The sequence below is a fragment of the Taudactylus pleione genome, unplaced genomic scaffold (assembly GCF_031769625.1).
Source record: "Taudactylus pleione unplaced genomic scaffold, aTauple2 ptg000092l, whole genome shotgun sequence".
Classification (NCBI taxonomy): Eukaryota; Metazoa; Chordata; class Amphibia; order Anura; family Myobatrachidae; genus Taudactylus; species Taudactylus pleione.
This window is the reverse complement of record NW_028284494.1, coordinates 17,869,863-17,892,501: the sequence shown is the minus strand read 5'-3', so window position 1 is coordinate 17,892,501 and position 22,639 is coordinate 17,869,863. Positions and strand designations below refer to the sequence as shown.

Here is a 22,639-nt window from a genome sequence, read left to right as displayed (position 1 = left end):
GACAGAAGACCTAAGAAGTGGATGTCGCCCACCCGGAGGTGAGCGGAAAAGGACGCTGAGGGTAAGTTTGTGCACCTGGGGGATATGGGACGTCGCCCCGCCAGACACATTCTTTCAACACCCTGCGTACATCACCAGACAATCACCATCCATATAACAGAAAGACCATTGGTGACCATAAACAGTCCACATTTTTCTTAAATATTATAGAATACCTATTACACACCCAGGACATTGACTCTGAGACCAATACCCTATCGATACTTACAGTCCTGGTTTATTCATAGGTATCTATACTCACTCAGAACAGTGCACTTCTACAAATCAATATATAAGGGCAATTGTGACCCTGGTTTTTACAATAAATAAATACATACCAAGCACATTGGATTATATTAGTCTGTGCAGCATATTTATTTCCATCTCCATCACATTGAGTGCAGCACTGAATAGGTGTACCACTGATTCACATCTAATTATACAGTGTATCCATCCTCATTTAATTTAATTACAATCTTTCCATCGCACCAGTGTAGCGCCGACCCAATTTGATACTGTATTTAATGTTCTATAGTGGGATAAGGGTATTCCCAATAAGGTCCGCAGCAAGCACGAACCATATACGAACCCCTTAGAATCCTAGCGCGGGTTTTCCCATCCTTTTTGTTTCTGTCTATATACACCAACTAGATCACACTGTTGTATTGTGTAATGATAACAGAGGAGTAGCATAGCACCCGAAGAAAGTGCATGTCATAGCGCCGCCACCCCCCTTCCTCTCCTGTACTGAACTGTGCCAGTGGGGTATGGCCGGCCTGCATGGGAATATTGAAGTGAAGAGAAAAACAGCAGTGGCAGTATCATGCTGGGGCATGGAGGTCCCATTGGGGGAACAGAAGCTGACATTAAGGGGTAGATGCTTTGTCACTGCTTTATTTATGTATAGCACATAGGATATGACTTTTGCTCCTTTGTTATTAGTCAATAGAGGAGATTGTAATATATATTCTGATCATGTAATTTAAATTGACAGAATACATGTGCTAGAGTGAGATTCCACAGGGTGCACACCTTAGTACTGCAATTACTGCCTCAAACAGCTTTCACTGGAGTGGGAACACCTATGGGAAGCTCCCTTCTCAGCTATGCTCCTACTTAGCAAATATACACTGCACCTATATTAATGTGAGTACTACTAACCATGTTCTGTCTACCACCATTATTATTATCTCAGGTCTCCTAAGTCCAATGAAGCACAATGAATAAATGAGATGAGAAGGATCAAACAGGGGAAGGGGAGAGGAAAGTGACAATCAGAGAGGGGTGGTGACAGAAGCCAATAAGGAGAGGTAAGGGGCAAATCCAATTGGAGAGGGGCAGTGACAGCAGCAAATAAGAAAAGAAGAGGGAAGAAGCAAAGGGTTGATCCAAGAGGGGTGGTGACAGAAGCCAATAAGAAAGGAGTGGAGAGGGGTGGTGACAGAAGCCAATAAGAAAGGAGTGGAGAGGGGTGGTGACAGAAGCCAATAAGAAAGGAGTGGAGAGGGGTGGTGACAGAAGCCAATAAGAAAGGAGTGGAGAGGGGTGGTGACAGAAGCCAATAAGAAAGGAGTGGAGAGGGGTGGTGACAGAAGCCAATAAGAAAGGAGTGGAGAGGGGTGGTGACAGAAGCCAATGAGAAAGGAGTGGAGAGGGATGGTGACAGAAGCCAATGAGAAAGGAGTGGAGAGGGGTGGTGACAGAAGCCAATAAGAAAGGAGTGGAGAGGGGTGGTGACAGAAGCCAATAAGAAAGGAGAGGAGTGGTGACAGAAGCCAATAAGAAAGGAGTGGAGAGGGGTGGTGACAGAAGCCAATAAGAAAGGAGTGGAGAGGGGTGGTGACAGAAGCCAATAAGAAAGGAGTGGAGAGGGGTGGTGACAGAAGCCAATAAGAAAGGAGTGGAGAGGGGTGGTGACAGAAACCAATAAGAAAGGAGTGGAGAGGAGTGGTGACAGAAGCCAATAAGAAAGGAGTGGAGAGGGGTGGTGACAGAAGCCAATAAGAAAGGAGTGGAGAGGGGTGGTGACAGAAGCCAATAAGAAAGGAGTGGAGAGGGGTGGTGACAGAAGCCAATAAGAAAGGAGTGGAGAGGGGTGGTGACAGAAGCCAATAAGAAAGGAGTGGAGAGGGGTGGTGACAGAAGCCAATAAGAAAGGAGTGGAGAGGAGTGGTGACAGAAGCCAATAAGAAAGGAGTGGAGAGGGGTGGTGACAGAAGCCAATAAGAAAGGAGTGGAGAGGGGAGGTGACAGAAGCCAATAAGAAAGGAGTGGAGAGGGGTGGTGACAGAAGCCAATAAGAAAGGAGTGGAGAGGGGTGGTGACAGAAGCCAATAAGAAAGGAGTGGAGAGGGGTGGTGACAGAAGCCAATAAGAAAGGAGTGGAGAGGGGTGGTGACAGAAGCCAATAAGAAAGGAGTGGACAGGGGCAAAGAGCCGATCCCAGGGTAGAGAGAGGAGGGAATTAAAGAGGTGAGAAGTGAATGTAATCAATCTGACAGGAAAGAGGAGGTGACAGAAGATGATCACAGAGGAGGGAGGGTCAGAGGGGATGCAATCTGGGCAGTTTGAGAGAGCATCAAATATAGACACGGATCTCAGAATCATAACTTATTTAGGATATAGAGAAAACAAACAGGATAAAACAAGAGGCTGTCATACTGTGCAGTGCCTCATGAATTCCGGAACCCTGAATGGCGCCCTCTGTCCATTTTGGAGCCTGGAGCTCATGCTCCACTGGAACCACCCTCGCTACTCCCCTGAATGATAATATACTAATAATGCACCTAATAGCTAGGTAAATCTAATAGTGCATACACACGGTCAGATTTGATGAAGGATTGAACGATTTTTACAACGATTTTAACGATTTCATCAATGATGAACGATTGAACGATTTCTGACAGTATTAAAATGAATGAAATCATGAAAATCTGACAGCAAACATAGTCGATGTCAGAGATCGTTATCTGACATGCGGGAACGCGCATCGTTCGTCGATGCATGCCCTACATGTCAAAGATATGAACGATTGAACGATTTTTGCAAACGTTATCGTTCATATCTGATAAGATATCTGACCTTGTGTATGCACCATTACACTATGTACATTAGTAACTTACCAGTAGCAAATGGCGAAGACCATAACAGCTGCAACAATTGCCAGGAGTATTAAAGCCCCAACCAGAACCATGAGCTCCAGAGTGTGGATCTTATTTATATCTATGCAGAAAGAAACAAGTGAGGAGAATAAACTTCATTTCATTTGCAGCAATATTATACATATCAATTCTTTATTTAAAACAATTATAAAAACAGCAGACCTGTGTAACATGAGTATATATGTTATAAGTAAAATAAGACAGCATGGCACACCTTCCTAATTTCTTTACAGTCTCTGGACTAAATGCCGGGGCCTGCTAGCTGATGATGGTAACCAGATCTGGGCACGTTTATGTGAGGCTACACACCAGAGGCTGGAATTAAGTATCTTATATGATCACAAGGGCTGGTTTATTAAACCATGACAGAATTAGCAGGAAACATAGTGCACAACATTTTGTGGGATCCTCCCCTTCCTCTGGGGCAGAATACCAGCCCCCAGCCACCATCTCTACTAAACACAACCAGCCCAAGTGCGCCATTGTCAGCTTTCTCTAATTTCCAGGGACAGTCCCAGGTTTTAGTTAGTTATCCCTTGGAACCTATGTCCCCAGAAATGTCAAAACTTCACAGAGGGGTGGACATTGGTCTGGGATCAGTGGCGTAACTACGGCACCCGAAGCCCCTGCGGTGGCTTGGGGGCACCGGAGGCTGTTGCCTAACTGCTACATTACTGAGCACACTGGCCTCTGAAGTGATCGGAGGCTAAGGAAGCCTCCAATCGCTTCAGAAGCCAGCATCCCAGTCGTGCAGTGCGCGTTACCCGCGCGCTGAGGAGCCCGGCCGGCCGCTCCTGCTGGATCATGTTAGATCCAGTCAGCTCGGCAGTGGGAGGGACAGCCCGGATGGCGGCGAGTCAGGTAAGTACTCGGGGGGTGGGGGCTCAACTACAGGGGGCATGGCATATGGGCTCAACTACAGGGGACACGGCATATGGGCTCAATTACAGGGGGTATGGCATATGGGCTCAATTACCGGGGACATGGTATATGGGCTCAAATACAGGGAGCACAGCATATGGGTTCAATTACTCGGGACATGGCATATGGGCTCAATTACAGGAGGCATGGCATATGGGCTCAATTACTGGGGACACGGCATATGGGCTCAACTACAGGGGACACGGCATATGGGCTCAATTACAGGGGGCATGGCATATGGACTCAACTACAGGGTGCATGGCAGATGGGCTCAACTACAGGGTGCATGGCATATGGGCTCAACTGCAGAGAGCATGGCATATGAGCTTAACTACGGGGGCAAGGCATATGGTCTCAACTACAGGGGACACAGCACAGGGGCTCAACTACAGGGGACACAGCACAGGGGCTCAACTACAGGGGACACTGCATATGGGCTCAACTACAGGGGGCATTGCATAAGGGGCACTACAACAGGGGGCATTGCAAAAGGAGCACTACCACGGGGCATTGCATAAGGGACACTGCTACAGGGGGCATTGCATAAGGGGCACTGCTGCAGGGGGCCTGCATAATGGGCACTGCTACAGGGGGCATTGCATAAGGGGCACTACTACAGGTGGCATTGCATAAGGGTTACAACTACAGGAGGACTACTACATACAGTAGGGCACTGTATAAGGGGCACGGTGTGGCATAATTTGTTATAAGGGCATTACTCTGTCAGTATGTGTTATACGTGGCATTACTGTGTGGCTTAATGTGTTGTAAGGGGCATTACGGTGTGGCATAATGTGTTGTATGGGCATTTAGGTGTGGCATAATTTGTTACAAGGGAATTACGGTGTGGCATAATGTGTTATAAGGGACATTACTTCTTGTGTTATAAGGGACATTACTGTATCATGAAACCTTCCACCTTAAACATCATCTTTGGGTGTGTTTGTTTTATGACTGGGGGGGCATCTAAAACTTTTTTGGCAGGAGGGAGCTAAATTTATAATTACGCCACTGTCTGGGATGCCTAACTTAATAACTTGAAGATTAGGGGGTAAATTTACTAAAGGTCGATTTGGCATTTTGAGTGATTTGGCATTCCATTTTCATTCGATTTGTATTCGATTTATATTCAATTTTGCATTTAGGTATTTACTAAAGGCCAAATCGAATGTAAAATCAAATTTCAAATCGAAATTTTAGTCAAATCGACCTCAAATTGAACATCGGGAAAAACATTGGTACTTTTACATAGACCAACACACAAAACCCTTATTTACTATCATTCGATTTGAAATCGAACACAAAATCGACATTCAAATCGAATTTCAAATCCCCAAATGAATAGACCTGCTTCATGCTTTCAATTTGAGCATGAGCAGGTCTAATTAACACAGATACATGCAGACATCAGTGAGATGCCTGCATGTATCTGACTATAAAAAGCAAATAAAGACTTAAATGTTAAAAAAAAAATTACGTGAGGTACCCCCCAAAACACAACCAGCCCCAGACTTTGCAAAGCCAGTCCTGGTTGTTTAAGTACAGGGAAAAAAAAACGTAGGATTCCACTGTACGTATTTTTGGAGGGAGCCGTTCATTGGCTGAGAGGCGAGGGCTGACATCTCTCAGCCAATGAACTCTGACATCGACCTTCAAAGGAGGAAGCCGCGTCTGAGCGCTTCAGTCGGGAAGTAATAACCATCCTGGTTAGGATGGTTATTATTTAGTGCGAGGGTCGCGTATTTCGTTTTTTTTATTTTAAGAAGACCTTGGATGCCTACTGGACAAGGGGACCACTCCAGGTATTGTAGGTGAGTATGTATGTATGTATGTATGTATGTATTAAAACTTTACTGTCAGGGTGTGTGTGTTTATTTCAACATTTCTTTACAGGTGAACTACAGGTCCCAGTGGGCCCTTAATTCCCAACATGCTGGTACTTGTGGTTCTCCAAGTGTAAGCATGTGGGGGAGGCTTGCTGGGACCTGCAGTTCTACTGTAAAGACAATGGGCCAGATTCAGACCCGGTCGCAAGCGCTGAGCGCTCGCAACCGGGTCGATGGTGGCCCAGTGCGCATGTGCGTGATGCAGCCGGCTCCGTCGTGCGCATGTGCGAGACTTGGATAGCGACGGGCAAACCGTCGCTCCGGGTCTCGTGCCAAAGGGGGCGTGCTGTCACTCAACATCGACAGCACGCCCCCTTTGGCACGAGACCCGGAGCGACGGTTTGCCCGTCGCTATCCAAGTCTCGCACATGCGCACGACGGAGCCGGCTGCATCACGCACATGCGCACTGGGCGGGTCGGGGGGGTGGCTGGCCAAATGGAGGCGTTCCCATGTGAACGCCTACCGCTTGGGGCCGGCCCCACTGACATAACTGTTAGAGCCGAAATCTCTCTGGGGGCTTGCAGCAACGACACCCTACCACAAGGGTCTCGTCGCAAGCCCGATGGTCGCGATGGTCTTGACCATCGCGACCATCTTCCTGGCCACTCGCTATAGCTGTGGGTGGTCACTAGGTAATGGTCGGACCCCCCCTTTGGCCTGGCGTGACCCTCTGTTACTACTTGACTGGCTGGATTAGATCCTGGAGACATTCGGGTGAAACACCATCCTTATTGTTATTTCACTGTTTATGCTTGCGGTGGGTTTAGACCGCCTACTTTGGTATGCACGCTGACCTGGAGTCTTTGTTTTTATGTAATAAAACATTTGTCTATATTTGATGCACGATGTGGCGCCCCCTTTTTGTCCTCTAATATTTCATATATATATATACTGTATGTGTGTGTTTGTATATATGTATAATATATAGAAATGGTATGGAAGGAGTGCTTGTTTAAATTACCAGACAAACATTTATATCAAAATTGATTTAATAATACTAATGCATAACTTAGTGGAACATAAATGACAATAAAAATGACAATAAAAATACAGTGCAAAAGTATTGCTATAGCTCTTAGAATCAATAAAAATATGCTCAATCTTGACTCAAGGAAATATATTCAATCAAAGTGATATTGGCCTGTATAATCTGCCATGCAAAATACAAATGAAATAAATGTCAATTTCAAGTAATCTCCCACTTTTTTATGACAGTTCCTACGTGAGCATATTGTAGTGACATCCTTTCAATTGCCGCATATAGTGGTACACATGAAAAGGAGAAGTCCCCGTGTAGATGTTCTATATCACTGGTGTGTATTGTTGCCCTTGAACTGATCTGTATCCACCGGCTATATGCTGTGTGTATATGTGCACAAATAGTTGCTGGGATGTGCAGGCTGCACAAAGTACTCACTGATATATGATCTACACTTGGTAGCTCTCATCCATTTGTCAACGGGAGTACAAACTTGTTGCAGACCCGCCGCTCGATGGACTGAGACGGCTGGGCTGTGGGGTAGGCAAGTCAATCCCAGAGACTCACTAGTGCGTCTGTTGGCTTTAGTGCTTGCTCATCTGCTCCGACAATCAACATGGATGGAAATGAATAAAAAGAGCTTAGCAAAAATATCCTCTCCGTCCTTGACGCGTTTCTCCGGGTATAGGGGTCCCGGTTTCTGTAGGAGGTGTAGTCAGTGAAGAGCCTCCCTGGACCCTGCCTGCCAGACCATTCCAGTCCTGCAGATCACATCACAGCCCAGCTCTGCCTGCTAATGCGAATAATAAATTAAATATTTTTATTTATGTGTGTGTGTATATATATATATATATATATATATATATATATATAACATACCTGCTATACCTGCCTGCCCCATTTCAGCGGGACAGTCTGACTTTTTGGATATTATACCACTGTACCACTCGCAGGCCACAGTCACGCATGTGCCCGTCATCCGCATTGTGACTGGGGCTGCCCCACAGCTCCCAGAGCTCTGGCCAAGCCCCCAGTATGACGAGAACAGAGACATGGGGCCTGATTCAGCAAGGATCGCAATTGCAAAGCTGCACGCAGGCTATAGATGTATGATGTACTGTATGCACGCAGGCAGCTTTGCAATTGTGATCCTTCTAGATATGGTAATAAAGTAGGAGGCATCACGCCTCCTGTGCATTACTTATCCAAGCTGCGTTGTCCAACGCAGCATCGGATAAACTGCGTAACATCGGCAGGCTAATGTGACCCATGGGCTCACACAGCCGGCCGCCGCAGTTTAGAGGAAGAGGCCATGAAATCTTCATCTGCCGATGGAGATCCTGGCCTCTTCCCTACCCCCCAATGATGGCAACAAGCCTCCGTTTCGGGTAACGGAGGCTGTCGCCACCCCCTCCCCTCCCCCAAACAGCAGTAGACTGTTAATCACTGATAGCCTGCTGACAGTTTACGAGTGGGCTCGCAGACCTGTTCTGCACATGCGCAGGACGGGTCATGCGCCTGCACAGATTCCCAAACACTGATGAATCAGGTCCATGATGTGCAGCCCCACCCCCAAAGTGTGCTCATGAGGGAGCGGGACTGCGCATTAGAGATGGGGGGGGGGCTCTAGTTATACTGCCTTGCACCGGGTGACAAAGCTTCTAGTTTCGGCCCTGGTTTACCTAACTAATTATTAACCCTTTATTTATGTCTATATCAGTTCTCTTGTCTTTTTGATTGATACCCATGACATGGGTGTGCCATGATTTTTAGCCACTCTCCAACCCTTTCTCTTCCATTTCAAATACACAGACAATGCTATATACCACAGGTTCTCAAACTCGGTCCTCAGGACCCCAAACTGTGCATGTTTTGCAGGTCTCCTCACATAATTACTAGTGATATAATTAGCTGCACCTGTAGATATTTTAAAATGTTTCAGTGAGTAATGAATACACCTGTGCACCTGCTGGGTGAGCTGCAAAAAGTGAACTGTGTGGGGTCCTGAGGACCGAGTTTGAGAACCACTGCTATATACACATACTCATTTGGAAGACTCAGAGGGAGGAAAACATGCTTATGACACCTATCAATTAAGCTAGAGATGCTCATATACTATACAGTATATGCTACACTAATGATTTATGTTCTACGTGCTCGAAGGATTAAGAACACACAATTAGTCAATCAGAAGCAGCTGCTGATAGTCATCTTCATCATTGCGTATTGTAGCACCAGTCCTCCAGCAGCTACAAGTGATCTGGGCCTCTCTGTCCCCTGCCTTCATTTACCTGCACACCCGTTCCATCTCTGCAGGGGTGAGGAGAGAGATGAACAGACATGTAATTACACACTATGGGGTGGATTCTGAATTAGAAGCAGCCTGCTCACTTCCTTATGTGAAACCCTTCCCCGCTATAGGGTGACACTCACCAACGAGTTCCGGTGGATCGGGTAGGTTCTGACAATCGGGTACACTGCAACAGGGATGTTTTCTCTTTCTTCCTTGGCAGAGAGATGAAGACAAACCAACCCCAGACCCAAGAATCACACAGGGTTAGAAAATCTCAAGTTTATTTAACAGGCCGCGGTTCTGACTTCAGATGATGGAAAAGTTTAGTCCATTTTAAACAGTAAAATGAGTAACATCCATGGTACTATAGCATTTCCATAGGTAGTTAAGATAATTTACATATAACACATAACCATGTAATTGCGAATCATTAAATAAGCATTCCTTTGTACTAATAACACTTAAGCGAATTAATATATATTCATTTCACTCTTCCTTAGATACTGTAGGACTCATGTCCTGACTTAAACCTAGTTGTTTCAATACTGGTGGCGCTCAGGAATTGTTCCTGTGAATCTGCCCTCGGATCCATAACAGATGATAATCCTGTTTTGAGTTCACTTGTAAATAACAGTCTTAAAAGGCAAACCTTGGTGCCTTGCAAATTTACAAATATATGCATATATACAGTATATATAGACATTTCCATGCAGATAATAACTTTCTGGGCCAGATGTAATCCTCAGCTATGGCTGCTAATTAGGTTTGTAGCTGTAATACTGTATTTGGTATCATCTCCACAGAATACTAATCTGCTGGCAAAGCTGGCACTGTAGTTTATGTAGGTAGAGTTCTCTGCTAAGTTTAGGGTGCAGGTGCCATTTACAGTCAGTGGAGCAGAATTCAATCACCTCTCCTGAGGTAAATGACTAAAGCTGGCCACACACTAGACCAACTTACATCCAACCAGCCAACTAGTTGATTGGTTGGAATGAAAATCTGGTAAGGGATGAAAGCAAATGACAATCAGCAATTTACTTCCAAACGCCGGAAAATGGACAAAAACTGTTGTTAGAACAAATTGTTTAAATCAAACATTTAACAAACTTGTCTTGACGACCATTTTCATCTGTTTTCTGGCATTTGGGAGCAAATTGGTGATCACCAGTTACTCCCATACATTACCAGATTTTCATTCCAACCAATCAACTAGTTGGATGAAAGTTGGTCTAGTGTGTGGCCAGCTTTAGGCATAGTTACCATACTCCCAAGGATACTGAGGGGGATTATTAGTTGGTAGTCAGTATTGGCTGTAGCAGTGGTGAAATTCTATTTTTCCTGTCTGATTTGTGTCTGACTATTCACTGTTACACTGCTCTCCTTCACACAGCATGGACAGGGTAACAGCACCCCCTTCTTCCTGTATCTCACCCTGCTCTACTTTCTCTGACTGGCCAAATCACCCAGATCTGAATCACTCCAAATTGGAAATCACAGGAGTCATCCAACATAGTTTCGCAATATATATTCCCAATGGATCCTCATGTGGGTTTTGGTATATTTTGTCGGCAGTCATTATATAGACACCTTAATGTCAATATGCACACTATGTTGACAGATAAAATATTGACAACTACAATGTTGACTTGCAAGACTGGTGGCAGAGGTACATGTTAGTGATAACCTGGTGGCAGAGGTACATGTTAGAGATAACCTGGTGGCAGAGGTACATGTTAGTGATAACCTGGTGGCAGAGGTACATGTTAGTGATAACCTGGTGGCAGAGGTACATGTTAGAGATAACCTGGTGGCAGAGGTGCATGTTAGAGATAACCTGGTGGCAGAGGTGCATGTTAGAGATAACCTGGTGGCAGAGGTACATGTTAGAGATAACATGGTGGCAGAGGTACATGTTAGAGATAACCTGGTGGCAGAGGTGCATGTTAGTGATAACCTGGTGGCAGAAGTACATGTTAGAGATAACCTGGTGGCAGAGGTACATGTTAGAGATAAACAAGTGGCAGGAGGACAAGTTGGAAAACTGGTGGCAGAGGTGCACGTTCGGGAAATCTAGTGGTAAAATGTTAAGGAAAACATGGCAGCGGACATATAAGTGAAAACCTGGTGGGCAAAGAAGTACATGAGGGTAAAACTGGATGGGAGAAGGCAGGGCCGGCCCTAGCCCAAATTTTTGGGTAAGCGAGGCATATTGTTGCACGGGTCGAAACAAATTAAGGGGCCGTGGTCTCAAGGAAAAAGCCATAACCATGACACACAGCCCTTTCTCGTCACTCTCGGAACAGTCCTTTCCATTCCATATGCACCTTAATGCAGTCCTCCCAGTAGTGCCCCTTATACAGTACCCCCAGTATGCAATGCCCCCCAGTAGTGGTCCCTCTTATGCAGGCCCCAAGTAGTGCCCCTTATACATTGCCCAAGTAGTGGTCACCCTTATGCAGGCCCCCAGTAGTGATCCCCCCAGTAGTTGCCCCCCTGTGCAGTACCCCTTGTGCCCCTGGAGTGTTCCCCCTTATGCAGACCCCCCAGTAGTGCCCCTTATATAGTGCCCCCTATGCAGTGCCTCCTGTAGTGGTCCCTTGTGCTCCAGGAGAGGTCCCCCTTATCAGGACTCCAGTAGTGCCCCCAGTAGTGATCCCCCCTATATACATCAGGGTAAGGGGAGAGGGGAAAAAACCACTGCACTAGCACAAATATTATCAAAAATTATTAACACAGAGACCCCATTGATAATGTTACTAATTTTAAGTTTGGGGGTGCTGCCAAGGACAAGAGCAGAAATCTATTACACAAATTCCTCGAAAGGAGAAAGATAGTCCTATATAGGCGCACAAAGAATAATTCGTATAAAATAAAACATAACCTTTATTGAGATTTCTTAAAAAACCTTGTTATAGTGAAATATCAATAAAATAAAGAATATTAAGATATTGTGAAAACTGTAACTTGAAAATGTGAAGAAAATAAGCTGACACTTAAGGGCAACTGCTATCCTATAAATAAAATTTATCGTAACGTATATTGAGTATTACTGACTCTTTTATTGTTAGTGTATATGTTGATGGTTGTTAATAAAAAAAGGAGAGAGAACACATAAATATATAGGAAAACCCAGCCGTGCTGGACCTAAGTAAATTTGAGTATTGGCCTGCTTAGGCTATCTTTGTTCAGCACATCCCGCACTGTATATACACATAAACGTATAATTTATTAAGTCCTTGTTTATTTGGATCATTAGTTATTGGTTATGTGTATAATAATAGTTAGTTAGCAGATTGGTCCTTCCTTCCGTACAGAAAGGTCTTGCCGTTCTGATCCCCAATAAGTTTTATATATCAGCCTACTCAAAATATTAACTTGTGCGCATCACAAACTGTGTGTTGCCCTTCATGAATGAAATACCTTGTTCCTATTCATTTTGAAACATTTGTTTCTAATCACGGACACAGTGAATCATATAATAGAAGGACTGGGAGATTTGTTGTCAAATTGACCCGTGTTCTCTCAAATATATAAAGATTGTTGAATGTCACAGTATATTGTAATATATTATATATTTAAAGTGTCCCTCTCATCTCAGATCACCCCTCCATACGTATTTAAAAAAGAGGACATCCATTTATTATCCGATCCATGATTGGTATATCGGCCCAAGACCAGGATATTAGACTTACTTGGTTTGCTGTTAATGATCTAAATAATAATTAGCAAGAACAGCAACCGTATTAGATGATTATTAACAGCAAACCAAGTAAGTCTAATATCCTGGTCTTGGGCCGATATACCAATCATGGATCGGATAATAAATGGATGTCCTCTTTTTTTAAATACGTATGGAGGGGTGATCTGAGATGAGAGGGACACTTTAAATATATAATATATTACAATATACTGTGACATTCAACAATCTTTATATATTTGAGAGAACACGGGTCAATTTGACAACAAATCTCCCAGTCCTTCTATTATATGATTCACTGTGTCCGTGATTAGAAACAAATGTTTCAAAATGAATAGGAACAAGGTATTTCATTCATGAAGGGCAACACACAGTTTGTGATGCGCACAAGTTAATATTTTGAGTAGGCTGATATATAAAACTTATTGGGGATCAGAACGGCAAGACCTTTCTGTACGGAAGGAAGGACCGATCTGCTAACTAACTATTATTATACACATAACCAATAACTAATGATCCAAATAAACAAGGACTTAATAAATTATACGTTTATGTGTATATACAGTGCGGGATGTGCTGAACAAAGATAGCCTAAGCAGGCCAATACTCAAATTTACTTAGGTCCAGCACGGCTGGGTTTTCCTATATATTTATGTGTTCTCTCTCCTTTTTTTATTAACAACCATCAACATATACACTAACAATAAAAGAGTCATTAATACTCAATATACGTTACGATAAATTTTATTTATAGGATAGCAGTTGCCCTTAAGTGTCAGCTTATTTTCTTCACATTTTCAAGTTACTGTTTTCACAATATCTTAATATTCTTTATTTTATTGATATTTCACTATAACAAGGTTTTTTAAGAAATCTCAATAAAGGTTATGTTTTATTTTATACGAATTATTCTTTGTGCGCCTATATAGGACTATCTTTCTCCTTTCGAGGAATTTGTGTAATAGTGATCCCCCCTATGCAGTGCCCCTTTTACAGTGCCCCCAATAATGGTCCCCCTGTGCAGTGCCCCTTGTGCCTCCAGTGGTAAGCCCCTTATATAGTGCCCCCAGTAGTAGTCCTCCCCATGCAGTGCCCCCAGTAATGGTACCCCCTATGCAGTGCCCTTTAAATAGTGTCCCCAGTTGTAGTTCCCCCCTTATGCAGTACCCCAGTATTGCACTTTAAATAGTGCGCTCAGTAGAGGTCCCCACCTTGTAGTGCCCCTAGTAGTAGTCCCCCCCTTGTAGTGCCCCTAGTAGTAGGCTAGTAGTAGTCCCCCCTTGTAGTAGTCCCCCCCTTGTTGTGCCCCCAGTAGACACACACGTAATAAAAACAAAAACACTTACCTGAATCCCCGCTCCTGCTCCCGCTGCCGCCATCTGCTCCTCCGTCCATCCTGCTGGGCCGCTCTGCATTATGGGAGAGACGTCATGACGTCTCTCCCATTATCCACTGCGGGAGCCGGAAGATAGAGCTCATGAGTGAGCTCCAGCCCAGCTCCGGCAGTGGGTGCAGCAGTCAATGAGAGTTTGACAGACTCTCAGTGGCTACTAATTAAAACAAACACACAGCTGCCGGCGGCTGTGTGTTTGTCACTGTGTAGTGCTGACCGAACTCCTTCCGGTCAGCACTACACACGCGGTGCAGCTGTGTCACAGAGACACAGTCTGCCCGTGGCCCGCATGGTCGCAGCTGAGGCGCCCTCCACTATGTGGCGCCCTACTCAGCTATGTACCATGCGTATGCGTAGAACCGGCCCTGGGAGAAGGGCATGTGTGAAGAATGCTGGTGGGCAGCAGTGGGAATATGATAGAAAAGTTGGTGAACAGATAGGCATGTAAGGAAGAGTTATTGGGTAGCGAGGCATATGAGAATAGCTGGTGGGCAAAGAAAAATTGGAGGAAAAAGCTGGTGGGGAAGGGGGCTACTGAGATCTATGTACATAGCAGAGCAAGTAAATAACAACCGCACTAGTTAACAAACATCCCTCATATCTAACCATATATGTTATTAAATTATAACTAAAATCGTCCTGTTGAGGGGTGCATCATTCTATAGTTTTTGAACTTGTTGATATTGTATTCTTACAGAATACACCACTGCAAGCTCCCTACAGGTGTCAGTTCTCTAGTCCCTGACACAGAAATATTCAATTGATTTTAATATTTCACCATATTTGTGCATATTTATTTTATTGGATTTAATACAATTTTAATAACTTCTTGAAACAGTGCACCCAAAACTATTTCTTTTGTGTTCCTCTCATCTATGTACATAGCTACAGACACTCCATACCCACATTGATATTATAGAGAGAGAGACAGCAGCATGTAATAAAGACCAACAATGTGTCACCTAACACATCAAATATACAACAAAACAGTCTTAATGATGTTTCTCATATGTGTGCTCGCATAAAATATAGATTTTTTGTCAATAAAATAGGAAGATGAGAAGTGAGAAAAAAAATAAATACAAGTTAATAAAATACAATGGTATTGTCGTAATTTTCAAATCCTGCAATCACCTTTCATGTCTACGTGCACAAAATCACCCCCAAAGTGAACACACCGTGCTCCCTTCTCCTTAAAATCACACTTTAGAAAATGTGTATAAGAGGTCACTTACATGGTAGATGTGATGGCTATACAGAAAAGACCAAATCATATTCAATTGGGTGCGAGAATAGCAAAAATCCCGCACCTGCGAGGTTTTTCCTGCAGGTGCAGGTTTTTTGCAATTCAGTTATGTGCGTGTTTGTTTTTTTTCATGCCGGGAGGTTTTTTTTCATGCACCTCCAGAGCAAGCGTGATTTTTCCTAAAATCGTTATTTTTAGGAAAGATCTGTGGGACTTGCTCTGGCACCCCGTCGGCACCCCCCCTTAGTACTAATTAAGCAATTGGAAGTTTCCAATTAGCTTAATTAGTCCTTAATTGCTCACCTTCCGAAGTGCTGTATTCTTCATCCAGCGTCGGGAGCCGGCTCTTCTTCAGCGAGGTGAGCATGTCAGTGTGTGTGGTGCTTGTAAGTGTGTATGAGTGACTGTGTGTGTGTGTGCATGAGTGTGTTTGTGGCCCCCCCAGAATGGGCACTGGGAGAACTATATCTCCCAGCAGCCCTTGCCCCTCCCACCAGCCCCTGGAGCCTCACAGGAGCCTCCAGGACTCCCAGCAGCTCCCTCTCCAGTAAGAAGAGAGAGTGGAAGCCACCGGGAGCCGCGGAGAACACCGGCCAGGTAAGTAAAGATTTTTTGTATTTATTTACGTGGCGCGGGTTTTTCAGAGCTGAAAACCCTGCGACCACTATTTTTTAATTGAATACCGTGGGTAACACACACCGTGCATTCCAGCGGTATTTCTAAATTGGGTGCGAGGGGCGGGAGTTTTTTTTTGCTAAACCTCGCGCCCAATTGTATATGCCCCATAGTGTGATATTGTATAGCACATCTAACATGGATTTTTAATAATATTGCGCTCACCCTCTGTAGGGTAAATAACATCCTCAAATACGTCTTTGGAACTCCAACCCTCAGACACCACCATAAGAATTATCAATCTTGCTGTAGATATACCGAATTTATTCATATGTGGCATAAAAGCTCCCACAACCTAGGAAAACACAGCTTTTATGGGACTAGAGTATCTGGATGGAATAAGGCAATCCTAAGGGTTCTGGATTTTCCCAAAAGTGCTGGCCGACCGCACAGTGCTCCAAATAGCTTTGTCCAAAAAAAAAAGTGTATCCTTCAGAGTCCACCAACGTGTATCAACTGAATAGTCTTTATCAAGGTGGGCTCTGAATTTCCTCTGTATACCCTCAGTTCATATTACCCGCCTCTATGTGGGGCGGGGTAATCAGATTAGAAGAATAACACTGAAATAATGATAAAAACACATGATATAATTTATTAAGCACCAAATAGTACATTAAAAAAACTTCACACCTTCCAGTAGGCTCTGTGTGTATTAGAAAAATAAGTTAACCAGGCCAAAACAACGCTAATTGCTACTATGCGTTCCATCTCTGCAACGCATAGAGATTCCGCCGGAAGTGTGTACCGCGTATCTTATGTTTTCATTGTCTTTCGAATGTTTTTCTTCTAATCTGATTACCCCACCCACATAAAGGCGGGCAAGATGAACTGAGGGTATACATAGGAAACCCAGAGCCCACAACACACACCTTGATAGAAACACAATAGGGTTATCCACTATCCCCCTTTCTATTTAATTTAGCCATTGAACCCTTACTTCGACTGGTACAGGGCTCTGCTCAATTTCGGAGCACTGCTATTGGCAACAGGTAGAGTAAAGCTGGGCATACACTATACAATTTTCTGTCAAATATCTGTCCAATATGGCTGGTTGGAATGAAAACCTGGTAATGTATGGAGGCAAATGACAGTCGTCCATTTGCTCACAAACACTGGAAAATAGCCAAAAATGGTTGTTCAGAAAAATGTAACCAATTTGAACAATTTTTTTTTGTCTTTTTTTCAGTGTTTAAGACCATATGATCGACTGTCATTTGCTCCCACACATTACCAGGTTTTCATTCCAACCAGCCAGATTGGACAGATATCTGACAGAAAATTGTTTAGTGGATGAGCAATTTAAGAGTTCTGCTTTTGCCGATGATCTTTTCCTTTATGTGTCTAACTTGGTCTCCCTGGGTCCAATTTTCTCTGTCCTGAGGGCCTTTAAAGAGGTATCTGCCTTTTAATTTTATTTATTTAAATCCATAGCACTCTGGTTGGGCTCTTCTTGTTCTCTGGGGCCTTGGGCAGGTGAGATCCCATTCTCCTGGACGTCAAATTACTATGTAATTCACATAGTTTATATATGCACTTAAAGTAACTTTACCCCAGCTATTGTATAAGAGCCATGTCAGTTGAGTCGGGGGGCTGGAGACACCTCCCTTTGCTGTATATGGGGAGGGCCAGTCTTATTAAAATTATTTACAGTATTTTCCCAGACATATATTTAATTCAATCCCTAAGATAGTCAAGCCTCTTATCCTTTCACTATTTGGCAGGTGAGTGGTATTTCTACCATAGGCGTTCTGGTACAAGATACAAGAAGTGGCCTCTCACGTTTCTGGAAGTGGCAGCTAAATTTGGCGTTTTAGAGGCTTATCCCATTTCGTATCTGCAAGCCAAACATTATATTAATGCTACGGTTAGGGCCTTCTCAGGGTGCTGATTGGCCAAATCCTGTAGATGGATTATTACGACGCATGCCTCTGAGCAAGAAAGCAATATCTGTTTATTACACTCACCTTAGGGATGGTTTTGACTATTCTACATCCTTCCAGTGACTTGTGTTAACTTTCTCACTTCCCTTATTTATAGTCGTGTGACCTGCCGAGAACAGGTGTCCAGTGGCACCTGTTCCCGGATGGGGGTTTAGCTGCGGCGGCTCTGTGTTATAGTGCATGCAGCGCAGATGGGCTCCCGGGTCCCCTCATCGGCGTCACGTGACACATCACGTCCGTAACACTGAGGGGGCTAGGGAGCTCTGCCGGAATAAGGAGGACAAGTAAGTAATCAGGGGCGGGGATGGAGGCATTAGGCTCCGTGTGGTTTGGGGGTGTGGGCTGGGGGGTAGGTTCCGTGTGGTTTGGGGGAAGGGGGGGTAGGCTAAGTGTGGCTTGGGGGGCGGCTTAGGGGTAGGCTCCATGTGGCTTGAAGGGAGCCCCCACACCTTAGTTGCCCCGGTGGTCCCCACAAGCCTTAATCTGGCCTTGGCTACAGGCTAAAGCATACACGGAGATATTCTTGGTCAACTTTTTGTAACTCACACCCGAGTGGTCCATCTATGGTATCCTTCCTGTTCATCCCTGTATCACCCCTGGAAGCAGATGCTTGCTAATGACTGTTGGAGCCACTGCTTGCAAGGCCATTCATCAAGTTGGAACCAACCTACCTCCCCCGCCCTATCGCTTTTTATGGCCACACTTTTTTTTTTAAGGAACTGAGTGTAATTGGTTCTTGAGAAGGAGTCCAAAGCATCACGATTTTTTAATATGCGGAAGAGCTACATTGATACTCTATCTACGTAAATAAAAGTTCAGATTCATGGAAGTTTACATTATACCTCTTGGCATAGGTCCTACGACGGGGGGGGGCAAGCAGCTCGTCTCCCCAAAAAAACATTTGAGAGGTGCTAGCCAATGTACTGGATGGCGGGATAGCAGTGTGGCCGCTGTCTAGGGTTACCTAACCACAGGCATGGAGATTAGCTCCTTTCCGGCTGCTCCATCTCCTCCCTCCCAGCCCTTCTCTGCATCGTGAAGTAGCTGGTGATACTCCTGTTCTCTTATAGCATGAGAGTATGGCTGGGTATGACAATGCAAGGGGACTCCCCTGGGGTGTGCGGGAGAGGAGAAGAGAGATGAAAATTTCTTATTGCGTTTCTATATTAAGATCTGATACACTATACTATATCTCGGCTGTAAATCTTTCTTGCTTTATTTGTTGTTTCTTTGACATCTACATGTCTACCTTGGATGTTAGCTAATGATTTTGTATTACTGCATTGTTTCTTGTTACTGTAAATGTGATGCTTTAATAAAAAAATTAAAAAATCAACTTCCGCAAACCAGGACAATTTTCTATTTTAGTGCAGGATGAAGGTTTATTTTTATGCAACTTTGGGCAGAAACTAGGGCGTGTAGGCGGGGGCGCAGGTAACCTAGCAGTGTTCCCTAGGCGGAGAGGAGTGAGGTCAAGAAAGCCACATGGAGGAGAGGGGCAGGTTAAAGGCGGCACAGAGAGGACAAGGTTGGCCCCTAATAATCCAGATAATTCCTGCTCCTCATGGTCCGAGTCTACAGCCCAACCTCACTGAGCGCATAAAAGAGAGTAGCCAGGCCACCTGCTGTGACTGTAATAAAGTAATATAAATTAATTTATTCCTTTAGAATTATATTTTTTTCCACCTCTGTTTTTATAAGCACCCCTTTCATTTGCAGCTCACTATTCCATGTTTTTTTTTGTATGTTGAACACGGGTTCCGGACTATAGATAGATAGTAATTAGATAGATAATGTCTTGATAGACATCAGGGGCCAAATGTAATAGGGTGAGAGCTTAGAAAATGTGAGAGTTTAGCAGTTACCTCTCACATTGGTGGAGTTTTATCTTCAAAATGGGAAAACATCTGGATGAGATTTTAAATCGTGAGAGTTTTTTGAGTCTGAAAAACATCCAAGTTTGCTCTGTTGCTTTGTTCTCAGACTATTACATTGGGCCGAGGTTAAAAAGTGTGAGAAAACTCTCACATTTTCTTAACTCTCACCCTATTACATTTGGTCCCAGATGTTAGACAGCCAATAGTTCGACATGTAAAAAGGTCGACTGGTACAAAAGGTCGACATGGTCAAAAGTTCGACAAGAAAATGGTTGATACAAAAATGGTCGACACTTTTTTTTTTTTTTTTAAGGGTTAGGTTTAGTTAAGGTTAGGCACTTATTGGAGGGTTAGGCACTTACCCAGATGGTTAGTGTTAGGCACCAGGAGGGAGGGTTAGGGTTAGGCACCAAGGGGAGGGTTAGGGTATAGATTAGGGCTAAAAAAAAAAAATATTTTTTTAAAAATTGTCGACCATTTTTGTTTCTACCATTTTATTGTCGAACTTGTGACCCTGTTGACCTTTTGTACATGTCAACCTTTTTATATGGCGAAATTTATTGTGTTTGACATTTGTCCCTGTCTAACTATTGACTGTCTAACATCTGGTGTCTATATAGGCATTGTCTATCTAATTACTGTCTATCTCTTATACCACACCCGTTGAACACAAACTGGATTGTTTTCATCATTACTAACAGGTAAAATTTCTGATTTATGTTTTTCCCCCAGTGATCTCCAGTAGCCCTTTATCTCATGTGGTAAACTACCATTGGCGTATATATAATGGACGCAGTGCATATGGGCCCCTGGGTCTATGGGGGCCCCACATTGCATACCCTGCACCCCTCATTATGCTTACCTCTCTGGAGTCCCACGTCGGCCAGCACAGCAGAACATTAGAAATCAGTGGCAAAATGGCACAGCGGCCAGTAGACACTGGCACAAAGCCATAGCCTACTGCACTGCTGGAGAGGAGGGGGCCCGCAAGAAGACTGCACATGGGCCCTGTCCTCTCTTAAACCGCCTCTGTAAACTACCAAAATATTTTAATTATGTTTTTCTTTTTTTGTTCATTACTACAAGATAACAATGTTGCCAGATCATTGATAGCCCTTCTGATCCACGGGAGGTTTCTGTCCTCCCTGAGCTCGCCTTAGGACACCTGCGGTACGGTTTGACAGGTGTACCAGCACCTTTAAAATAAAACTACACAGCACTGCTTGCCTGCGGACCCTGGCTTTGTCCCTACTGACAGACCAGACTCTCCCGGAAAACATTTCCAGGAACGATGACCAGGAACATGATGCAGTGTGGGGGATCTGCGAACGGAAACGCAGGACCCTTTCTGCACATGCGCAGAACAGGTCCTATGCAGGTGCAGACCCCTAACAATCGGAGATGTCCGTTCATCGCTAGATGAACGTACATCTCTGAACCTGGCCCTAAGATTGTCTCCTTTACAGAGTTTGGCATTTGGCAGTACTGTATCTGCGTTTTTTTGTTACTGTGCTGTTCAAGTAAATAGATGAAGGCAGAATACAATCGGCTGGCTCTATGCTGAGCCTGTGACTTTAATCTAATTACAAAGACAGCCACTTGTAAGAGACGTTCAATCTAATTTTCTGAGGCCGGATTTTGTTTACAAGAGGTTGGAGGCAGGAGGCATGCTTGGAGCGACTCGTGGTTATTTACCTAAAGTGTTATTATGAGAAAGATGTGTCTCAGCCGCTGACTCTCACATTATCATCGATATTAGCCTTCAGTTGGAATGGTAATGCAGTGATACAAAATGGTAATAAGGTTACGAACATCACGTATTGAGATCATGCCTTTCATTATCTGTTTAACCATGATTACGAGGTGTTTTTTTCCCTCCTTAATAAGAACATTGGATCCTCAAGGGTGTAACTCGCTTTCAGGTCAGCATGTTGTCTCCTTAATGGAATATAACTCTTTATATTTTACATTGCTATATTTAAAAAAAAAAATGTTTATAGCTAAGTTTGCAAAGGTCACACAGAGTGAGGCTATGGTGATTTGTCCTGATGAGATAACATTTTCTGAATCAATGCTAAATAAGTTTAAGGTCAATTTAGAAGTGGAAAACAGCAACATTGTTATTTAGATGATAATGCTTCTGGGGTGAACTCATACCTTGGCCATTGCAAGTTTTTTTTTAAAGAACCTTATTCTGAGTGGAATGCAATGTTGATACTCCCGTAAATGGCTGATGTTTTCCAACTGCGCACGCGTAGGAGCTAAAAAGTTGCACTAAGCATGCGTTCCATGGTTTGTGCACACAGAGGACCTAATTCAGTGTTGTACACAAACCTGATGTTTTGCGTCCAACTCCAATGTTAGAAGATGTGCGCATGAGCAGGATCTGTACTGATTTCCTTCTGTGAACTCACACGCAGTTCCCAAATGCCACAGCCTGTCAATCATTTGGAGGGCGGAGCCGTGGCAGCACCAAGCAGCGTCCCAGAAAACGGGGGCCTGTCGCAGTATCGATTGAGGTGCATGGTCAC

The 22,639-nt window shown here is 44.0% G+C and overlaps 1 long non-coding RNA gene across 1 annotated transcript in view; it reads right to left on the bottom strand.

The window, feature by feature from the left end:
• The window catches only part of LOC148527199 (uncharacterized), a 40,319-nt gene that overhangs the window by 10,219 nt on the left and 7,461 nt on the right, over window positions 1–22,639 (bottom strand). Inside the window, exon 3 of the long non-coding RNA XR_015878064.1 lies at window positions 3,162–3,261. This is a non-coding gene — a long non-coding RNA (uncharacterized LOC148527199). The remainder of the gene's footprint in view (window positions 1–3,161; window positions 3,262–22,639) is intronic.